Here is a 21,896-nt window from a genome sequence, read left to right as displayed (position 1 = left end):
TTTGTTTACCTACTTAAGCCTCAGCAATGGTGGGCGCCCCTCCCCCAGCCTCGCTGCTGCCTTGTGGTTAGATCGCAGACTGCTGTGCTAGCAATGAGGGAGGCTCCGTGGCCGTGGGACTCTCCCGGCCAGGTGTGGGTATAGTCTCCTGGTGTGCCTGTTTCCTTAAAGCGCACTATTGTGGTGGGAATCACCCGATTTTCCAGGTGTTGTGTGTCTCAGTTCGCCTAGCTAGGTAAAGGGATTCCCTTCCCCCTTGTGCTTCCCAGGTGAGGCAATGCCTCGCCCTGCTTCAGCTCTCACTGGTCGGGCTGCAGCAGCTGACCAGCACTGATTGTCTGGCACTCCCCAGTGAGATGACCCCAGTACCTCCATTGAAAATGCAGAAATCACCAGTCTTCTGTGTCGCTCACGCCGGGAGTTGGAGACTGGAGCTGCTCCTATTCGTCCATCTTGCTCCGCCCTCCACATGTGATTATTATTTCTTATCAGCTAAATGAATATGATATAAAATGATTTGTGGTATCACTGTTTCCTGAAATGCATCAGAGTCTTATAAAGAGAGGATTAAGGAATTAGACTTATTTAGAAAGAAGAGTGTCAAAGAGATGACTCAGTAAGTTCTCACTTACTAGGGGTCATTGGGAGAGTAAGATTAGTCCTGCAATTGAGTGCTTATCTACCTGGTGTTATTGCAGAAGAAATTTGAAAATGGTAATCCTTCAAATGTCTCCCTATTGACTAGGAATTTCTTCAGCTCTTCATCTTTTTGAATTTTAAAGGTTTTTTTTTTAATTGTTCAGAAGTTTTGTATCGTAGCAGATACTCTTTATCCCATCATCTTACCACCAAAAATATTCCCCATTTATGAAAGTTAGTTTGCTTTGAAGTACTTTCTGATAATTAATTTTGTTTATACCTCCATCCTGTAATTTGTGGTTATTACTACCATTCTACGTTTGAGAAGACTGAGACTCAGAGTGGTTGGGAATTTAATATAGTTCAAAACTTGATACAATAACCCAGGTCTTCTGACTCTTAATCTAGGTATCTTTCCCTATACAATTCCTGGTCAAATCCTCCATGAAGAAGACTTGGGTTAGACACAAGGATTAACGAGAGCAAGAAGCAAAAAGAAAAGGCAGGGGAACTTAAAGGATAGCAACAACAGAGGTGGGAAACAGAAAATTAATACTACCACCCCTATGATCCTTCAGCTGTCCTTTTGCTAAAACTTGCAGTAGCTATTGTTCATTCAGAAAAAATTTTGATTTTCTTTTATCTTTATTTCGTAGTGCTCAAAAATTATGAATTGAAATTTCAGCTCTTCCATTCCCTAGTATGTGACCTTGTACAAGTCACATAATCTCTTCAATCCTCAATTTCCTCCACAATGAAGAAGGATAATGGTAAAAACCAGGCCATAGAGTCAATTCAATGAGATAAGGTTCATAAGACAATCGATAGCAACAGTGCCTGGAACATGGAAACCACTCAACAAATGTTAACTGTCATTAATATGTAATAGATTTGTATGTAATGTGTAATATAACTGAACATTAACTTGTTCAGTTGCCTCATATCTGAATTCTTTTCAGAGATTTGAGAACTCACAAATATGCTGTTAGTGCTTTCCACCAAATATTTCTGTTTTTTTTCTCCTGAGCACATCATAGGATTATAGTTCTCTCCCTTCCCTTCCCCATAAACTTAGATGTGGCCATGTAGCTTGCTTTGACCATTGAGGTATAAGCAGGAAAGACATGTCAGTTACAGTGAGAAGCTCTAAGTGCCAGTGCATGTTTCCCCACTGTCTTCCTTTGCCATAATAACCTGTGGCATTCCACACAGAGGCTATTCTCTCACTTTATGACCTAGAGTGAGAAGGAGAGACATGAAGCAAATCCCCCAGCTAACCAGCTAACTTGTCACACATATGTAGTATGACTGGAAAAACAAAACAAAATAAAAAACAAAAACGTTCTGTGTTAAGCCCTAAATTTGGGGGGCTCTTTATTATTACAGCATAACTTTCCCTATCTTGACTGTTATTCCTACCCTATGTGTCTCGGTGGGAGGCAAATCCTCTTTCATGTTATGAAAATACAAAAGACCAGCTAGTTGCTTTCACAACCTTCCTTGTAGGCACTTGATCTAAAGCTGACCAAGCGGCAGATTCATCTAGGTGCATAAGTTGGAAGCCAGAAATACAAAGAAGTAGGAACAATGAATAACTCATTTCCTGTTATTCTGATGGCAACAGCAATGGAGGATGTATATATTTCTGGGAAAACCAGGAGCAGGGGTTACAACAGTGACATAAGGAGTCTGGGACTAATTATTGAATTCTTTTGCAAACCATTGGGCCTAATTTTCAGGACATCTGCAGAAAAGTCCCCATTGGATAACACTGGCCCTGATCAGGTTGTTGTCTAGTCTCCTCTGTCCTGCCTATTTTTCAACCTTCTGAGCAACTAACTCTGCAAGCCGCTGATATAATTTCAATTCATTCATTTTGATTGAATCAGCCAGAATGTGATGCTTGCAAATAAGATTCCCGAGTAACAATATATAAGTTAATTTTGAAAATTTCTTTGTTAATGTGCAGAGTTATTTTAGTATATTCCTGGCAGCATGAATTAGTTGCTTTGAATGCCACTGCCAATTCATGCCAACAGTACACTTATTTTAGAGATGTCCATACTGTATTTCAGTAGTTTCTTTTCAATGTTTTATTCTGTGGTTCTTTAAAAGATCCTCACTGGGTCAAGGTAGAAAGCTCTCTTTGGGGTTTAAATTATATTTAAAAAATCAAGTAGTCAAAACCATTTGTTTTTAGTCTTTCCCTCTAAAAAATGTAAGTGAATTATTATCCTGGGTTAGTCTATTGAAGTAAGCAGTGCATTACCAAAAGAGACCAACTCTCTGATTGCTTTAATATCATAGCGTTTCTTTATTTTGAACTTGGTTCAACTTAGATATGAAGATGACCTAGAACACTTCTGAAATTTCTTTCTAACTCCAGGATTCCTAAGACAATGATTGAGAGTCAGCATTTCCACTGAAGTACATTCATTTAGTTGGGTGGGTAAGGTGATTATTCTTCTAAAGGGTTATTATTCTGGATATGACTTGATGACTAAATTGGACTGAAACATGTATAGTGGGAGAATGTGAAGTGGTAGATTCATTACAAATGCCCAGCAGGAATGTAATTTTACGTATTCTGGGTTTACTTTTGTAATCTGTTAGGTAAAAATAGGAAGAGGAACTTTACTCCTAGTGGCCACATCAACACTAATTTTCTTGCTGAAGTTCAAACTCGAGAACAACACTGATTTGCCTCTCTGCCACCCCTTCAATCTGCAACTATAAAAAGGAAATTAAAAGCAATGAAAAAGATTGGAAATGCCAGCAGCCAGAGAGAGCTAGATGATCTGACGTAGAGAGGGAATAAACAATTATTTCCTCTGTTCTGAACTATTTGTTTCTGGAAAGGTAGAGAAGAAAATGGTGGGGGAAAAGGAAGCTTCTCCAGAGAACTTTGGTCCTTTCTATTGAAGGCTTCAGCAAGAAGAAGAAAAAGTTGTAAATTTGTGAGACTTGGGGCAAAAATGTAAAATGAGGTTCTATACTGAAGTATGGGATAAGGTGACTGTTGTACCTTAAAATAAGAGGTTTTGATTTTCAGAATAATCCATCAAATGTGTCTCATACTATTCTAACTATTGGACAGTGAAGCAAAAGAAACAAAAGCGAAAACAAAAAGGTCACTGACAAATATGTGGCACACACATGCAGAAACTTAAGGTCGAGAGAAGCCTTAATTGTAGGAGAACACAAATTTTAGGCACCAACTGCTATGACCTGATTACTTATCTGTCTTTATTGTGGAGTTTGTTCACAGATCTAAAGTGACTTGGTTGGGAAACAACAGATTTTCCTGAAGATTCAAGTGATGTTATAAAAGTCAGACATTTTTTCCCTGGGTAAAGAACCTTCCCTCAATTCCAGATAACCTAAGGCCTAGAGATGTCAAGTGACTTTTCCAATGTCATAGTTTGTTCAGAACAGAACCTGGACTGGCATTCAGGCTCCAATGATGGGTATGGAGACACAGGAGGCCCTGGCTTTGTTTCTTCCCCCTTCACCCCCTGTTGGGTACAAGGAATGCTCTTCAAAGGACTGCTGGGATTCAATCAAAAGCTACTCCTCTACTTGAAGTAACAACAGCCTATAAGGGTTGCTTTAACAAATGAGTAAACCCTTTAGAGACATCCTAAAACTCAGTTTCATTTGAACTAACAATTAAGCACCTGGCTCTGGAATCAGCTCCCGGTTTCAGTTTACTTCTGCCACTTACTTCTTACTTCTGCCACCGGGTCATTTTGGGACTGTTAATTAATGTCCCTAAACCTCGGTTTTCTTGCTGTAAAATGGAGATTATTGTGATACCTACTTTTTATGGTTCTTGTGAGGATTTATTCACGCAACTAAAAAATGAAGAACAAGAAGTATGAGATGAGAGTTTAATAAATAGAGGAAGGAGAGCCAGGTATGGAAAAATATAGAGTACAATACATATTAAGATAAATGAGTGAGTTTTTTATGTTTATTAAACCCTATTTTGTCTTGATATTTATTACACTCTATTTCTTTTCCTCCCTCCATTACTGAAATGCATTGCTCTCACATATGCTTACCCTACTTTGCCTGGTTTATGGGCATCAACTGCATACCCAGCTCAAAGGTAGAGACCTTGAAAGATTTTTTAATTCATAAAAGTTTTATCCCGGAAAACTCAATAGGAAAAATGTACCCAGAAATTAACAAGTAGTGCTTAAAACCACAGGAGCTCAGTACGGTTATGTGGGGAAAGATTCAGACTGTGGCAAGAGATTTACAAAAAATTTTAGAGCTGGAATTGTCATTGGTGGTCATGTAGTTGACTTGTTTATTTTTAAAAAGGGGAAAGACAAGTTCAGAGAGATTGCTCATGTACCTGAGTTCTCATGGCACTTCTACTAGGAGAGTATCACTCTTGATTCTCCACTCTTCTATTTATCTTCTGTAAGTTTTATTTTACCTCCTGTTTCATATTCCCCATACTTGATTGGTAGGGGCATACTAATGCTTCTCCATAATTTGATTCCTACTGTTTGAATCTGGTGTGCTTCGTGCAGGACCCTACCAGGGAGTTTATAGTGCAGGTGTTCTTGTTGAATGAATTTCTTGGTGATGGCTCCTGCCTCACTTTTGTCTCTGAAGTTGGCAAAGATTCTCCACCAGGGAGTGGAGCCTGGCCCACACCCGCGACTATGTGTCTCCTCCTGTTATTTCCTTCATTACCCTGATTCTGTCTCTTGACAATTTCTGAGAGGTGGGTTAACAAACAAGAACAGCAGGTGGAACTAGTTGAAGAAGCCTCTCTTCCAAACAGGAAACATTTTATTCTGGGGAGACTTTTCCAGATAGTGTAACAAAGTGTTTACAGTAGGGGCAAACCCCAGCCAACCACTCTACCCCTAAAAGCCAAGACTGAGACCATCATGTCCCTTAGCCATGCACAAGATAGTGATATGTCTATAGCCAGGGACTTCGAGTTTTCTCTTTAAGTCCTTAGAGTCACAGTAGTAAAGCCCATGAACCAAGACAGATCAATAAGATCTTTGCAAATCTCAACCATTTATCTCCATTGCTCTTAGTATTTACAGAATGGTAACAGCTACTCATTTGGCGGCAGTAGTTTCTATAAGCTTTAAACTTTAGACTAGTGACTCAAACTTGAGGGTTTATCAGAATTCCCAAATTGCTGGGCTATTCCCTAAGAGGTCTGAGGTAGGACTCAAGGATTTGCATTTTTAACAAGCTTCTAAGTGATGCTGATGCTGTTGGATCAAGCACTGCATTTTAGGACACACCACTAGAAGAGAAACAGGACTTTCCTGACTTTCACCCTCATTTTCTGCCTCAGCAGAAAATTATACTTTCTTTTTATCTTCAGCTGCTCAAACCCTTTATTCCAGTGCCAACAGGCTTGCAAATCCTTTTTCCACACTCAAACACTGATGGTCATTACAGCTCAGAGTCACACTTGTCTCTACATATTAATTCTGTAATGCGACATTTTGACTAATCAAACACAGACATTGCAGGAATAGACTACATCTCCAAGTGATACACTGGTATCACTTTGCATATGCTGATGTGCCTGGGGAGTTTGACTTGTGCAACCGAGAGAGGTGGGTGGAGGTGAAATTTACTGTAGCTAAGCTTCTCAGAAGGGAAGGGGTATGGCATGAAGAATTGAAGAATGGCTTTTTCTCTCTTCAGCTTGTTCCTTGGACTGGGTATGAGCTCCAATGTTTACATGGATGAGGGAAAAATCGTTTAAGGAACTGGTTAGTAAAACTCTTTGTAGAATTCTGAGCATGAACAGACTTGTTTTGAGGCCAGGCAAAGGAGTGGGGCCTTCATAGTCTGATGCCTCTTGGTCACTGGTTAAGGGATCCCAAAGGAGGCATGTGAATTTTCAGGTGGATCAGGCTCTTTTTTTCAGTAGTCTGAGGGCAGTCATGTAGAAACACTCTGGCTGTTGGTATCTAACCCACTCCAAAGGGAGGAGGGATCTGCCCAAACATAATAAAAAAGATATTCTTGGAGATCAGGGTGGAGCCCTGAAATTACCCAACACAACAGAAAGAACATAAATATACGAAGCCAGTTGGGAAGGGCAAGTGTATAAGAATCAGTGAAAACATATTCACTGACTTTGATGATGACTTATCCTAATTGTTCTTCAAAACTGTGTTCATGAACCTCTGAGATGTTGGAGACTCTCCGGTTCAAAACTGTCCTCGGAAGAAGCCTTTTATTGACTCCTTAGTGGCATAAGATGCCTTGCTTGAGACATGGTGAGGACAGCCAACACAAGGTTGCTGAGACTGAGGTTAGCAACTGAGCCTTTAAATTGTCTTGCTATGTTGCCTGATTCTTTCAGGCAGGGAGCCCAAGACTAGTGTGTTTGCTGGGACACTGCCAGTTTCTTTTCATGCTTACTTTCTTTGATTCTGAGTAGCTAGGTGCCCCCTAAAGCAGTGGGCTGGGAATTTACACGCATGTACAGTAATAAATTTTGCAGCATCATTTGCATGTTTAACCTTCCTCTGCTTCTTTTATTCTCAAAAAGATGCAGGCAAAGCCATTTCTGCAGATACTTCCGGGTTGCTGAACAAGGCTGGGGTTCTGATGAAATAAAAATGAGGACTGTTTGTTAGGACTGTTTGAGTCTTATGTCCCCCAACTCCACATCTCTTTTAAAAAGGGCATATTGAGTGGCTGTGCTATTTCATCAGTGAATATATCCTGGATTTTTATTTCACCCATGACTCAAGGACCGTATTATAATTTATCTTCCACATTCACACAGAATTACTAAAGTTGTGTTTTTCCATTCCATGGAAACAATACTGGTCATGAAATCAGAAGACATGGCCTTCAGTTGTGGCTTCTCACAAACTAGGTGACCTCCCCTGTGACATGGCTAAGATTTGTTTTGTTTACTCAATATGACCATTGTGAAGGCCAAAAGTAGATAAATCAATCTATAGGGCTACTAAGAGTAATAAAAAATAAAGAGTTTCTAGAATAGAAAATACCATATAATTACTGACTATACTGTATCATTGTGGTGAATATCAGTACACACATCCAAAGGGGTTGCCCTCCACCTTCTAGTTGGCTTTTGTATTTAGAGAAACCTGGGCTCAAATCCAGGCTATTTATTTTACAAGCTATTTAATCCCGAGAAAGGAATTGCAGCTCTCTGAGTACTACTTTTCACATATTTGCCTTTTTGCATGTGGTAAGGATTATAACTAACACATATAAATGCCTCGAAGAAATGCCCCAATCAATGATATTTTATTATCATTTCACTTTTTGACCTTTGACAATTATAAAGAAACTCTGAGATGTTATAGAGCAAACTCCTGTGTGGCATTGAGTGTTATTACCACGATATAAGATCCTTATGAAACCTCCGCCTTTGGCTCAAATACGGACTCCATAAAGAGGTGCTAAGTGTCCCTAAGAAAAAGGTACCTCAGAGGCAAACTGTCACTGATTCGGAAATGTTGACACTTCTTTCCATTTTTCTGTTCACAGTGACCTAATTTTAGGCTCCATAACTTCTTTTAGTGACCACCTATGATTGGCTGACGTTGAGCCCCTGCATAACTGCTTCCTCTGACCTTAGTTCATTGAATAATGCAACGTTTTGCAGCAATGGACAGGACAATGCCATCTCTCCTGTGTAACCTTCTTTGTCAGTCAGCATACATTGAGCTTTTTCCTCCAAAACTCACTTTGCAATTATTGTCTAATACTCAAGCAATCGTTGTCTGTAACTCAGGTAGTACCTTTTTGTTGTTTTCACTTATTATCTAGACCCCATGGTATAGTACTATAAATACACACCTGCATGCCTTGAGCTTTCTTTCTTTCTTTTGTGTACCGACCTCTTCAGATACATTCTGAGTGTTTTCTGGGTGTGAACTATGCATTTTCTACCACTTAGCACTAATACAGAGTTTACAGCCCACTGGGGTTTGGCATATGATAAATTTTGATGTGAACTTACTGTCTGATGGAAAGTCAAAAGTGATTTCTATAGTGAGGATCTGTTTATTTCATGCGATTGATTGTTGCTAAGATTTAGAGGGTTTTCTCAGGAGGTGTATCTATTGTGTTGCTCTGCTGAATACTTTTTAAGGGTTCTTACAAATGTTTGACCAATGCCAGTACCCTGGAAGAGCAGAGGGCACCAGATGGGTATTCATATATTGAAGTTACTTGGTTTGAAAAATGCCAGACATAAAAGAGTACACACAAAATTATTTACTTGTATAAGATTCAAAAATAGACAAAATTATGCCTTTACCTCTACCCTGGGGGGTACAGTCATTGGAGGAGTATAGGAAGAGCTTTCTGGGGTAATGCAAATGTACTATGTTGTGTCTCAATATGAAAGGATGGTTAGATAAGTATGTTTAACTTTGTAAAAAGTTTTCCAGCTAAGTACTTACAATTTGTACAGTTTTGTATCTGTATGCTATTCATTCATAAAAGAAAACATCTTGTTTGTGTTCTCGTATTAATTTTGTTTAACAAGAGAAAAAGCAACATCAGTTTGGGCTCAAAATAAAAATAATATTATTGTGACTTACCTTAGATGCCTTCTGTCCTGTATATACCTTGGGAATGAGAAAACCTGCTCAAGTGGGGTCGTCTCTAGGACTTAGAAACGTTTATAGAGAAGTGAAAGTCAGCCATCTATTTGAGGTGGAAAACCTAGAACTTGTCTTGCATAAACAACACAGAAAGCCTAATAAGAAGTGGCTGATGACTCTTGTTTATTGTCTGTTGGGATCTGACAGCTCTCAATTCCTGGTGTAGGTCTGAAGAGAATGGCCGTCTTACAAGGCTCAGAGATAGACAGACATTTATGGAGATGTTATTAAGGTGTTTGCATGTCTTTTTAGGTATTCAAATCTCATGGTTTGTTAGGGGATTCAAAATATCTGCCTGTAGGCTTTTTGTGAGAAAAGAAATCTTATACATAAACTAAGGCTCTCTAGGTTAACAGCATCATATTCTTACTAAGCACAAATTTCCTTGCTACAAACAAATGATTTTATATGTTTCTTTTCTTTTGCAAAAGTATTGGCAAACAAGCCCCAGTGACACTGTTTTATATTGCCTGTCTACCTAGAAACCAGACCTGCCAAAGAACACAACTACATTCCCTGAGTGCCATGAACTTAACTCATATCACAGGAAGAGAAACTAAAGTCTGTCAACACATCTGGACAGGCTTTTCTCACAATTATTTTCTCTGCTGGCCCAACAGACTTTGTACCAGGTTGTTGTGTGTTCTTCAAACCCATGGAATCCCCCTAAAAATAATTTACTAGCCCTAAAATTGTCGCATTTTATGCATCTCTCCTTCCCCAATGAATAACGGTATATAATATCTGTACACCATTTGGTTATTGGGAAAGCACTCTCCTCTAATTCCTTGATGCTATGCTGAAATACAATTTCACATGTCTTTTCTCCCATTAATCTACCTTTTGTCAGTTGATGTTTCAGTAGATTTTTAGAGGGTAAAAGCTGAGTTTTATCTTCACCCCTTCAGTTTTGGCACAATGAGCAGGATGACTCAAAACCACTGTGCTCTTCTGGAAGCCACAGTCAAGGGAACCCAGGACCTGACAAGCTGGCAGAAGAGCAAGAAATTCTTGCCAGCCAGACTCCTGGTCTGTCTCTGTGGAATCCAGTAAAGCTGATGGTAAAAATCATTGTGTGTCTATTTTTCCTTTTCCAAATTTAAGATTAATAGGAGAAAAGCATTTATACAGACTAGTCTTAGGTTTAGTGACTCTGATATATTTTTGTTATGAATATTCATAGTGTCTGATCTTTTCCCTCCCAGAAATAGTATTTATTTTTTTATTTGTCTCTATCTTTCTGTGTTGTTTGTCCCTCTTGTCTTGTTGTATGACCTTAAGAGCTTGACTTGTGATCAAGTAGGAAAACTTCTTAGTCTCCACCATCCTGGGTGTGTGAATTTTTGTGGTCGTGTCCAGTGGCCAGCCTGAAAAGATTAGAAACCCCAAGAAACCTAAGATGTTAAGCACCACACCTGTTCCAAATGTGTCAAGCTCTCAAGGAAGTTTGCCTTAATAACAAGTCCCATTTATAGGGGCTTTTGTTGTTTTCTATTTTTTATTTATTAATTTTTTTCCAACTTTTATTTCAGGTTCAAGGGGTGCATGTGCAAGTTTGTTACAGAGGTGAATTGCATGTCATAGAGAGTTTGGTATACAGATAATTTTGACACCCAGATAATCAGCATAATACTTGATAGGTAGTTTTTCAATCCTCATCCTCCTCACACCCTCCACCCTCAAATAGGCCCCAGTGTCTATTCCCTTCTTTGTGTCCACGTGAACTCAATTTATAGCTGTGATTTATAAGTGAGATCATGTGGTATTTGGCTTTCTGTTTCTGCATTAATTTGTTGAGGATGATGGCCAGAAGCTTTATCCACTTTGCTGCAAAGGTCATGATCTCATTCTTTATATCTGAATAGTATTCTGTGGGGTATATGTGTCACATTTTCTTTATCTATTTCACTTTGATGGGCATCTAGGTGGATTCCATGTCTGCTATTGTGAAAAGTGCTGTATTGAACATACTCATGTATGTGTCTTTGTGGTAGACTGATTTATATTCCTTTAGGTATATACCCAGTAATTGGATTGCTGGGTTGAATGGTAGTTCTGTTTTAAGTTTTTGAGAAATCGCCAGACTACTTTTCACAGTGGCTGAAATAATTTACATTCCCAGCCATGTATGAGTGTTCTCTTTTATTCACAAGCTTGCCAACATCTGTTATTTTTTGACTTTTTAATAATGGCCATTCTGACTGGTGTGAGATGGTCTTGATTTGCATTTCCCTAATGATTAGTGATGTTGAACGCTTTTTCATATGCTTCTTGGCTGTATGTATGTCCTCTTTTGAGAAATGTCTGTTCATGTCTTTAAACCCATTTTTAAATGAGGTGTGTTTATTGTTGTTGTTTGTTAGTTGATTTGCTTAAGTTCCTCATAGATTCTTGATATTAAGCCTCTGTTGGATGTATAGTTTGCAAATATTTTCTCCCATTCTATAGATTGTCTGCTGTGCAGAAGCACTTTGTTTTAATTAGCTCCCACTAATCAAGTTTTTCTTTCTTTCAACTGCTTTTAGAGACTGTTATGAAGTTTTTGCCTGAGCTGATGTCTAGGAGGATATTTCCTAGGTTTTCTTTTAGGGTTGTTATAGTTTCAGGTTTTATACTTAAGTTTTTAATCTATTTTGAGTTGATTTTAGTATATGGTGTAAGGAAGGGGTCCAGTTTCAACCTTCTGCATATGGTGAGCCAGTTATCCCAGCACCATTTATTGAACAGGGAATCCCATCCCATTGCTTATTATTGTTGGCTTTGTCAAAGATCAGATAGTTGTAGCTGTGTGGCTTTATTTTTGGGTTTTCTAACTGGTTCCATTAGTCTATGTGTCTGTTTTTGTACCAGGATGATGTTGTTTTGCTTACTGTAGCCTTGTAGTATAGTTTGAAGTGGAGTAGCTTTTTCATAGTTTGATACGAATTGCATTGAATCTGTAAATTGCTTTGGGCAATATTGCCAGTTTAACAGTATTGATTCTTCCTATCCATGATAATGGAATGTTTTTCCATTTGTTTGTGTTATCTCTTATTTATTTCAACAAGGTTTTGTTATTATTATTGTAGAGATCTTTTACCTCCCTGTTTAACCGTATTCTTAGGTATTTTATTCTTTTTGTGGCTATTGTGAATGGGATTTAATTATTGATTTGGCCCTCAGCTTGAACATTATTAGTGTATAGAAATGCTACTGGGTTTTATATACTGACTTTGTATCCTGAAACTTTACTGAAGTTGTTTATCAGAACTAGGAGCCTTTAGGCAGCAACTATAGGGTTTTCTAGGTATAGTGTCATATCATCTGCAAAGAGAGATTGTCAAATTTCTCCCTTTCTAATTTGATGCCTTTTATTTTATTCTCCTGCCTGATTGCTCTGGCTCTGACTTCCAGCACTATGTTAAATAAGAGTGGTGAGAGTGAGCATCCTTGTCTTGCTCCGGTTCTCAGGGGGAATGCTTCCAGCATTTTCCCATTCAGTATGATGTTCCCTGTGGGTTTGTTATAGATGGCTCTTACTATTTTAAAGTTGTTAAATGATACCTTAAAATACCTTTGATGCCTAGTTTGTTCAGAGTTTTTAACATGAAGCAGTGTTAAATTTTATCAAAAGCCTTTTCTGCATGTATTGAGATAATCATGGTTTTTTTTTTTTTAGTTCTGTTTATGTAAAGAGTCACATTTATTGATTTGTGTATGTTGAACCAACCTTGCATCCCAGGAATAAGGTCTACTTGATTGTGGTGGATTAGCTTTTTGTTATTGATATGGTTGGCTGTGTCCCCACCCTAATCTAATCTTGACTTCTCATGTGTTGTGGGAGGGACCTGGTTGGAAGTAATCAAATCATGGGGCAAGTCTTTCTCATGCTGTTCTCATAATAGTGAATAAGTCTCATGAGATCTGACAGTTTTAAAAAAAGGCAGTTTCCTTGCACAAGTCTCTCTCTTTGCCAGCTGCCATCCATGGAAGATGTGACTTGCTGCTCCTTGCCTTCCACCATGATTGTGAGACCTCCCCAGCCACATGGAACTGTAAGTCCATTAAACCTCTTTCTTCTGTAAATTGCCCAGTGTTGAGTGTAACTTCACCAGCAGTGTGGAAATGGACTAATAAAGTCGTGCTGCTGGATTTGCTTTGCTAGTATTTCGTTGAGGATTTTTGCATCTGTATTCATCAGGAATATTGGCCTGAAGTTTCCTTTTTTTGTGTCTCTGCCACATTTTGGTATCAGAATAATGCTAACCTTATAGAATGGGTTAAGGAGAAGTCCTGCCTCCTCAGTTTTTAGTATAAATTTCAGTAGGATTGGTACCAGCTCTTCTTTGTATGTCTGGGAAAATTGGGCTGTGAATCCTTCTGGTCTAAGGCATTTTTCTGATTGGTAGGTTTTTATTAATGGTTCAATTTTGAAACTTGTTATTCATCTATTCAGGGTTTCAGTTTCTTCCTAGTTTGCTCTTTGGAGGTTGTATATTTCCAGGAATTTCTTCTAGGTATTGTAGTTTGTGTCCATAGAGGTGTTTATAGTAGTCTCTATGGGTTTTTTGTATTTTTATGGGGTGAATGGTAATGTCCTATTTATCATTTCTGATTGTATTTATTTGGATATTCTCCCTTTCTTTATTTATTAGTCTAGCTAGCAGTCTATCAATCTTATTCATTTCTTCAAAACACCAACTTTGATTTCACTGATGTTTTGTGTGTTTTTTTATCATTTCCATTTTGTTCAGTTCAACTCTGACTTGGGTTATTTCTTTTATTCTACTATCTTTGGAGTTGGTTTGCTCTTGGTTTTCAAGTTCCTCTAGGTGTGACGTTAGGTTGATAATTTGAGATCCTTCTAACTTTTTGATGTGGGCATTTAGCACTATAAACTTTCCTCTTAACATTGCTTTAGCTTAGTCCCAGAGATTCTGGTATGTTGTATCTTTGTTTTCTTTACTTTCAAATAATTTCCTGATTTCTGCCTTAATTTCAATGTTTACTCAAAAGTTATTCAGGAGCAGACTGTTTAATTTCCATTTAGTTGTATGGTTTTGGGAGATCTTCTTGGTATTGATTTATATTTTTATTGTGCTGTGATCTGATAGTGTGGTTGGTATGATTTTGTTTCTTTTGAAAGTGTTTAGAATTGCTTTATGGTCTAGAGTGTGGTCAGGTTTAGAACATGTGCCATGTGAAGATGAAAAGAATGATTATTCTATTCTTGTTGGATGAAGTGTTCTGTAGATATCTGTTAGATCCATTTGGTCAAGTGTCAAGTTTGGGTCCTGAAAATTTTTGTTAGTATTTTGCCTCAGTGATCTGTCCAATATTATCAATGGGGTGTTAAATTCTCCCACTATTATTGTGTGGTTATCCAAGTATCTTCCCAAGTCTCTAAGAAGTTTTTAAAAATGAATTTGCATACTCTAGTATTGGGTGCATATATATTTTAGATAATTAATTCTTCTTGTTGAATTAAATCCATTACCATTTTGTAATGCCCTTCTTTGTCCTTTTTGTTTTGATCATTGCTGGTTTAAAGCTGGTTTTGTCTGAAATAAGAATAACAACCCCTGATCTTTTCTGTTTTCTGTTTGCTTAATAGATCTTTCTTCATCCTTTACTTTGAGCCTATAGGTGCCCTTACATGTGAGGTGGGTCTCTTGAAAACAGCATGTAGTCGTCTTGCTTCTTTATCCACTTGCCACTCTGTGCCATTTAAGTGGGGTATTTCACCCATTTATGTTCAAGGTTAATATTGATATGTATGGATTAGATCCTGTCATCATGCTGTTAGCTAGTTGTTATGTAGACTTGATTGCATAGTTGCTTTATAGTGTTGATGATCTATGGATTTCAGTATGTTTTTGTGGTGGCTGATAATGTTTTTCATTTCCATGTCTAGCATTTCCTTAAGGGCCTCTTGGAAGGTCCGGTGGTAACAAATTCCCTTAGCATTTGCTTCTCTGGAAAGGACTTTATTTCTCCTTTGCTTATGAAGCTTAGTTTGGCTAGATATAAAATTCTTGGTTGAAATTTCTTTTCTTTCAGGATGTTGAATATAGCCCGCCAATATATTCTGGCTTGCAGGGTTTCTGCTAAAATTTCCACTGTTAGACTGATGGTGTTCCCTTTGTAGGTGACTTTCTCCTTCTCTCTAGCTGCCTTTAGTTTTTTTTCTTTCACATTCACCTCAGAGAATTTAATAACTACATGTCTTAGGGATGGTCATTTTATATTGTGCCTCTCAGAGGTTATCTAAATTTTCCAAACTTGCATGTCAAGCTATTTATCAATGTTGGGGAAATTTTCATGGATGATATCCTCAAATATGTTTTCCTAGTTGCTTGTGCTCTCTCCTCTTTTAGAGATACCAAGAGTGGTAGATTTAATCTTTTTACATAATCCCACATTTCTCTGAGGTGTTGTTTATTTTTTAAAATTCTTTTTGTTTATTTTTATCTGACTGAGTTAATTTGAATAACTGGTCTTTGGGCTCTGAGATTCTTTCCTCAGTTTAGTCTATTCTACTGTTAATACTTCCTCTTGTTTTATTACATTCTTGTAGTGAAGTTTTCATCTCTATTAGCTCAGTCTGGTTCTTTCTTAAAATGGTGATTTTGTCTTTCATCTCTTGAATCACTTAACTGGATGCCTTAGATTCTTTGGAACAGGTTTCAAGTTTCTCTTGAATCTTGGTGGTCTTCATTACTATCCAGATTCTGAATTCTATGTCTGTCATTTCAGCCATTTCCTTATGGAATCATTGCTCGGGAGCTAGTGTGGTTGTTTGGAGGCAAGGAGGCACTCTTTCAGAGTTTCCAGTGTTATTGTAATGGTTCTTTCTCATCTGTATGAGCTGATGTTTCTTTAGCTGTGGTGTAATTTGGGTATAGTCAGTTTGCTTCATCTCCAGATGTTTTCAGAGGGCTGAGGCTTTGTGCAGGGTCTTTATTTGTGGCTGAATTCTTCTCTTTGGTTTCACAAGAGGGTGTATCAGCAAAATATTTTTGGTTTTGCAGTTTGGGTTGCAATCCTCTAGATGGTGCTTAAGTGTGATGGCCAGTAGGTAAGCTTTTGCTCAGCGATGTGGCTCCTGTGTATTTCCTGGCGTTTGCAGCTATGCTCCCTCTCAGTGCACTGAGAGTGTGGGTTTCTCTCCCACTTGAGTCCTGGCCTCAGATCTCAGCTTGACACTCCCAGGCTGCACACTGGAGCCCTGGGGCAAGCTTAGGCTTTTTGTTTCCTCCCCGACTTGGGGGCAACAGAGGTGAGGACCTTGGCAGTGGCAATGGCAGAAGGCCTTTTACTTGCCTCTTGGGGCTCCACCCCAGAGAAAAACAGAGCTGCTGTCAATCAAAATAATCAGCCCAGGGTGGGGCAGCTGCATTGCCTGCCCAAGAAAGGGGGCCTTGCCTGATAATGAACAGGGGGAACGGGGCACTTGCAGAGAAGACAGCCTGACCCCTTCTCCATAGGGCAGCAGTAGCATACTGGAGGTGCAAGTAAAACACTCAGACTCTGTTTCTTCACCATCCTAGTGGCAGCAAGGACAGGTATTGCTACAGTGGTAATAGCAGGGAGGCTGACAGTTGTCTCTGGAAATTCCACCGCAGAGAGACACAGAATCACTGTGAATAATGGGAAGATTCAGCCAGGGGTGGAGTGACTGTGCTATCGGCCCAAGCCAGGGCCTCTGCCTAGTAAAGAGCGGGAGACTGGGGGCTCACAGGGAAGATCCTTTGGGGATCCACGTGGGCCTGAATGGTATCTCTGCCCAGAATCTGGCCATGTCTCCGTGTCAGTCTAGAGGTCCCAGTGGGAGGGCATGGAGTGGGTAGAGGGAACTTTCTGTGTCTAGGGTTTTACTAATCTATGGCAGAAGTGGGCCGTGGGGGCTCTCACTCACTTGCCATTTCCTGTAATAGGGAGCCTCCCTTGGCTCCATGCCAGTTCCTGGTAGGTGGCTGTCCTGCCTCACTCGTCTCTGTTTTCTGTGGGTCACATTGCTTCCTTAATGAATCCCCTGTTGTTTTAACTCTTGCTGCCTCATTAATCCTGAGAAAGTTCAATCCTAGGAGGGCCTACCTGGTGGCATGGATAAATGGGTCTGTGACTGGCAGCCCTTCACAAATTTGTGTGACACTGAAGGTGCCGTACACACAAACACCATCCTCAACCATCTGTAAGAAAAAGTCTTTTGCTACCTTAATCTATTTCTGGGAATGCATTTTTTTGGCAATCATAAGGGTTACAGTATCTTTGCCTGCTTTAAAAATACCACTTACATTTACATTTATGGTATTCTAAACCTGGAAAGTTTTCTCTGGGACTACCCATGAAAAAGGCGTATTGGCTTGATTTGCTTTTGGAATAAATAAATTAGCTATATTTAAAAGAAAATCTATTAGAGTGCTCCCATTTTAAACAGCTATCTTATTGGTACTTATGAAAAGATACAAAGGAAACATAACCTTAGAAACTCCTTTGACGATATTTTTTTAAAAGGCAGAAATCAGATGTAAAATGAAGTCCTTTGTATGCACAAACTGCCTGCTTTGGATCTTCTCTGAGATTTGCCAAAAAGGAGCTCAAGCCTGTAGTCTAGTGGCTAGAATACCATGCTTTTAGTGCCATGGCCAAGTTCAATTCCCAGTCAGGGACCGAGTCCCTTGGAGGTACTGGATGTAAATCCTTTAAACCCAGGAGGAAAAATAAACATTTATAAAAATTAGGTTGGGGCTCTCACGGAGGCAGCTAGCATGAGGCTGAGGAGCACTGAGCCTCACATGGTGCCCTGCACTGCCAAGACAAGTGAACAATACATTAAGGATGGCTAAAGGTGGCCTCAAAAACCCAAAAGGCAAAATTTCTGCTAATGTCTTCTTTGTAAAGACATGCAGAGAAGAACGTAAGAACTGACTGGCCCTGTCAGTTTTTTAGAATTTTCAAAAGTTCTCTGAGAGGTGAAAGACAGTTTGGAAAAGCGAAGATAAATTTGATAAAATCTCAAAGGTGGATAAATTATGCTGATTGGGAAATGAAGGATTATGAACCAGCTAAGGGACATGAGAAGAAAAAGGTCCCTAATGCCCTCAAAAGCCCACCATCTGGATTCTTCCTATTCTGTTCAGCATTCTACCCCAAGATTAAATCCGCAAAACCTGGTGTTTCTGTTGAAGTTGTGACCAAAAACTGCTGGGTGAGATGTGGAATGTGTAAGTGGCAGTGAAAAGCAGTCTTGCATCACTAAGGCGGTGAAGCTGAAGGAGAAGTATGAGAAGGATGTTGCTGACTTTAAGTCTAAAGGAAAAAAGACAAAGACGACAAGGAGGAAGAAGAGGAGGTGTCGGAGGAGGAAGATGAATAAAAACTGTTGATCTGACTCTGCGTGAATACCTTAGAGCAGGGGAACAGCAAATGGACATATCTCTTATTTAAGAAGTGTCTGTTGCCCTCATTGGGTCTAATTACAAAATTTGATCACGATCATATTGTAGTCTCTCAAAGTGCTCTAGAAATGGTCAGTGGTTTACATGAAGTAGCCGTGGGTGCCTGGAACACCCAGAAACAGTATCAAAGTTTATATAACTCTTAACATTTTTAAAATGAAAAGGCACTCTTGTGTTCTCCTCACTCTTTGTACTTTGCTGTTGGTGTGACAAGGCATTTAAAGATGTTTCTGGATTTTTTTTTTTTTTTAATTTGCAAGGTGGTGTTAACTATATGGTTATTGACTAGAAATTCTGAGTTATTAACTGTATGCATCTACATTTTGTAAAAGGAAAGAAACAACTGAGACAAACTCTTGATGACCCTTGCTTGGCATTGAGGCTGTGGAGCATGATGCCTTTTGAAGGGACCACAGCTCAGGGCATGCATGGTGAGGCTGGCTCTGTTTCCACTGCAATGGGCATCCATTTAGCTTTAGGTTGTTTTGTTTATATATATCGTGACATCACATTGTGCTGCCATTTTTCACTGTGGAAAAAGGGAGATCAGCTGGCATGAGAAATGGTTGAATTTTTTTTTTTTTTTTACAGTAAGAGCAGTAGTTTTAAAACAAACTACATAGTCCTTCATTGTTAACAAAGCAAACAGCCATTGTATCAATGAAAGTTTAAGAACTGGCCAGGTGTGGTGGCTTATGCCTATAATTATAGCACATTGGAAGGCCAAGGCAAGTGGATTACTGGAGCTCAGGAGTTCAAGATCAACCTGTGCAACGTGGCAAAACCCCATCTCTACAAAAAAATACAAAAAATTAGCCAGGCATGGTGGTGTGTGCCTAAAGTCCCAGCTATCAGGAGACTGAAGTGAGAGGATCACTTGAGCTCTGGAGGTCAAGGTTGCAGCGAGGCGTGATCACATCACTGTATTCCAGTCCGGGCAACAGAACAAGACTCTGCAAAAAAAAAAAAAAAAAAGTTTGAGAACCTTGTGTGTTTAAACGTATTTTGCTTTTTGTATGTTTAGAATACTGAAATGTTTTTGAAGTTAAATAAACAGTATTATATTTTTAAAAGTTAGCTTAAATAGTCTGTTTTAAATTTATGTGACTATTGCTTCTTTTTGGGTATCCATTTATTATTGATCTATATTGTTTATTTATTATTGATCTATATTATTATTGATCTTCCCTAGATAGCTATTGTTTTTCTGTTGTCTAAGTTGCCTTTTTCTTTAACTTTCTTTGGGAGCTACACTGGATGTTGTGAGGACAGCTTCTTGACATTTCTTTGGACACCCTTTGTACATCCTTGGTTAAATCATAAAGATTTATTGGTTTTGGTTCTGAGTCACTAGGTAACTTTAGATTAAGAGAAAGGTGAAAAAAAGGTTCAAAGGCTATAAATGTTGGCTGTTTGTCCTGGCTAAAGTTGGATAACAAGAGATTTAAAAGATTGAAAGGAAAACCCTCCATGGTCAATAGTCAGCTTAATTAAAAGCTGATATTCAGGGCATATTTTTTTTTTTTTAAGTTTCTCTCTTCTCTTGTGGATTCTGTTTCTCCCTTGGGATTTTTTTCTTCAGTTGACTGAAACCCCATTTTAATTACAAGTTTGGTCCTTCTGTTCACTTCCTTTCTTGTTGGCATGTTTTTTCCTGAGAAAAATGTAAAATTTTACTAGCCATTTTTAGAAGCTTAAAATCTCCACAAATCGGCTTCTCAAAGACTTGTTCTTTCATTTGCTGTTATTTCTCCTTCCTTCTGCCATCTTTGATACCACATGAAGGGATCTAGAGGGGACTTCTAATGACTCTGAGACCCCCTTGAGAAACACACACACACACACACACACACACACGAAGTCACCACCTACCCCCTTATTTTGGAGTTCTCTGTATTTTTGTGAACCCCAAGAGTCATGGGCAGGTGGGCAGGTTCCTTTTAGGTCTAAAGCTCTGATCTCTTACATTGAGCTCCCTAATCCCTTTGGGTTTTGTATACCCACATACCTATATGTGTGTGCTGAATGTTGTGTATATATGTACAAATACGTCTAAACAAGTATTTTTATATTGTCTACATGGTACCAAATTGACTTATAGGTACTCATAAATTCCATAAATAATCCTAAATAGTTTTCTAAGTTCATGTGACTCTAGTAATCTTTGGTAAATAAAAACGTATATTTTAATGTATGTACTTAAAATTACCAGAAGTACAGAAAAGAATTCTGTATGTAATGTGTACAAGAAAATCAAGATATATTTTTGGTGAGAAAAGTTATAAAAAGCCATGAAGACCTGTGGCTGTGTGGAGAAAAAAGGTGGCTTTGTGGAGAAAAAAGTTAATTTTGTCTAGTTTAAAGGATATTTAAAGATTGTTTCAACATGAAGGGATAAAGTAAGAATGATGTAGATAAAACCAACTGGATATAGAAAGTTGAAGGAAGAAAAATAATAAACAGATGGAAAGAGGATATAAAAGGTTTATGGAAATCTTAACTTGTGTAATCAAAGCTGAGTAATATTGGATGAATTTATCAAGTTTTATTAAAATTAGCTTTAATATTAAAAGTACACTAATGAAATACTAAAATCTGGTTTTCTCTTTTAAATGAGATTTTCTGGTAGAATTAATAAAAGATAGTAAAACATTATTGTTCCTCTTTTGAGTAAATTGCAGAGAGAGAAAGAGGAAGAGAAGAGAAAGAGAAAGAGATTCTGTGTATCCCATGTTATTAATCATACAATCAAAAGAGCTTTCTTAGGCCTTTTGATTATTTAAAAAGCTGTCTCATTATCAAAGAGTAAAAGATTTTGCTTTTAATTTTTTTTAAAATTATCACTTTGGCTAAACAAATGGCTATTACCATACAGTGACCTGTGATTCTATTTTTGAAGTGTTTTAAAACTTTGACTAATTTAACAGTTTCTCAAAATCAAATTTCAAATTCCAAATTAAGTTTTTTTTTATTATACTTTAAGTTCTGGGATACATGTACAGAATATGCAGGTTTGCTGCACCCATCAACCCGTCATTTAAGTTTTAAGCCCTGCGTGCATTAGGTATTTGTCTAATGCTATCCCTCCCCTTGCCCCCCAACCCCCAACAGGCCCCAGTGTGTGATGTTCCCCTCCCTGTGTGCATGTGTTTTCATTGTTCAACTC

The sequence above is a fragment of the Colobus angolensis genome, unplaced genomic scaffold (assembly GCF_000951035.1).
Source record: "Colobus angolensis palliatus isolate OR3802 unplaced genomic scaffold, Cang.pa_1.0 Scaffold411, whole genome shotgun sequence".
NCBI lineage: Eukaryota > Metazoa > Chordata > Mammalia > Primates > Cercopithecidae > Colobus > Colobus angolensis.
This window is presented reverse-complemented; position numbering follows the sequence as displayed.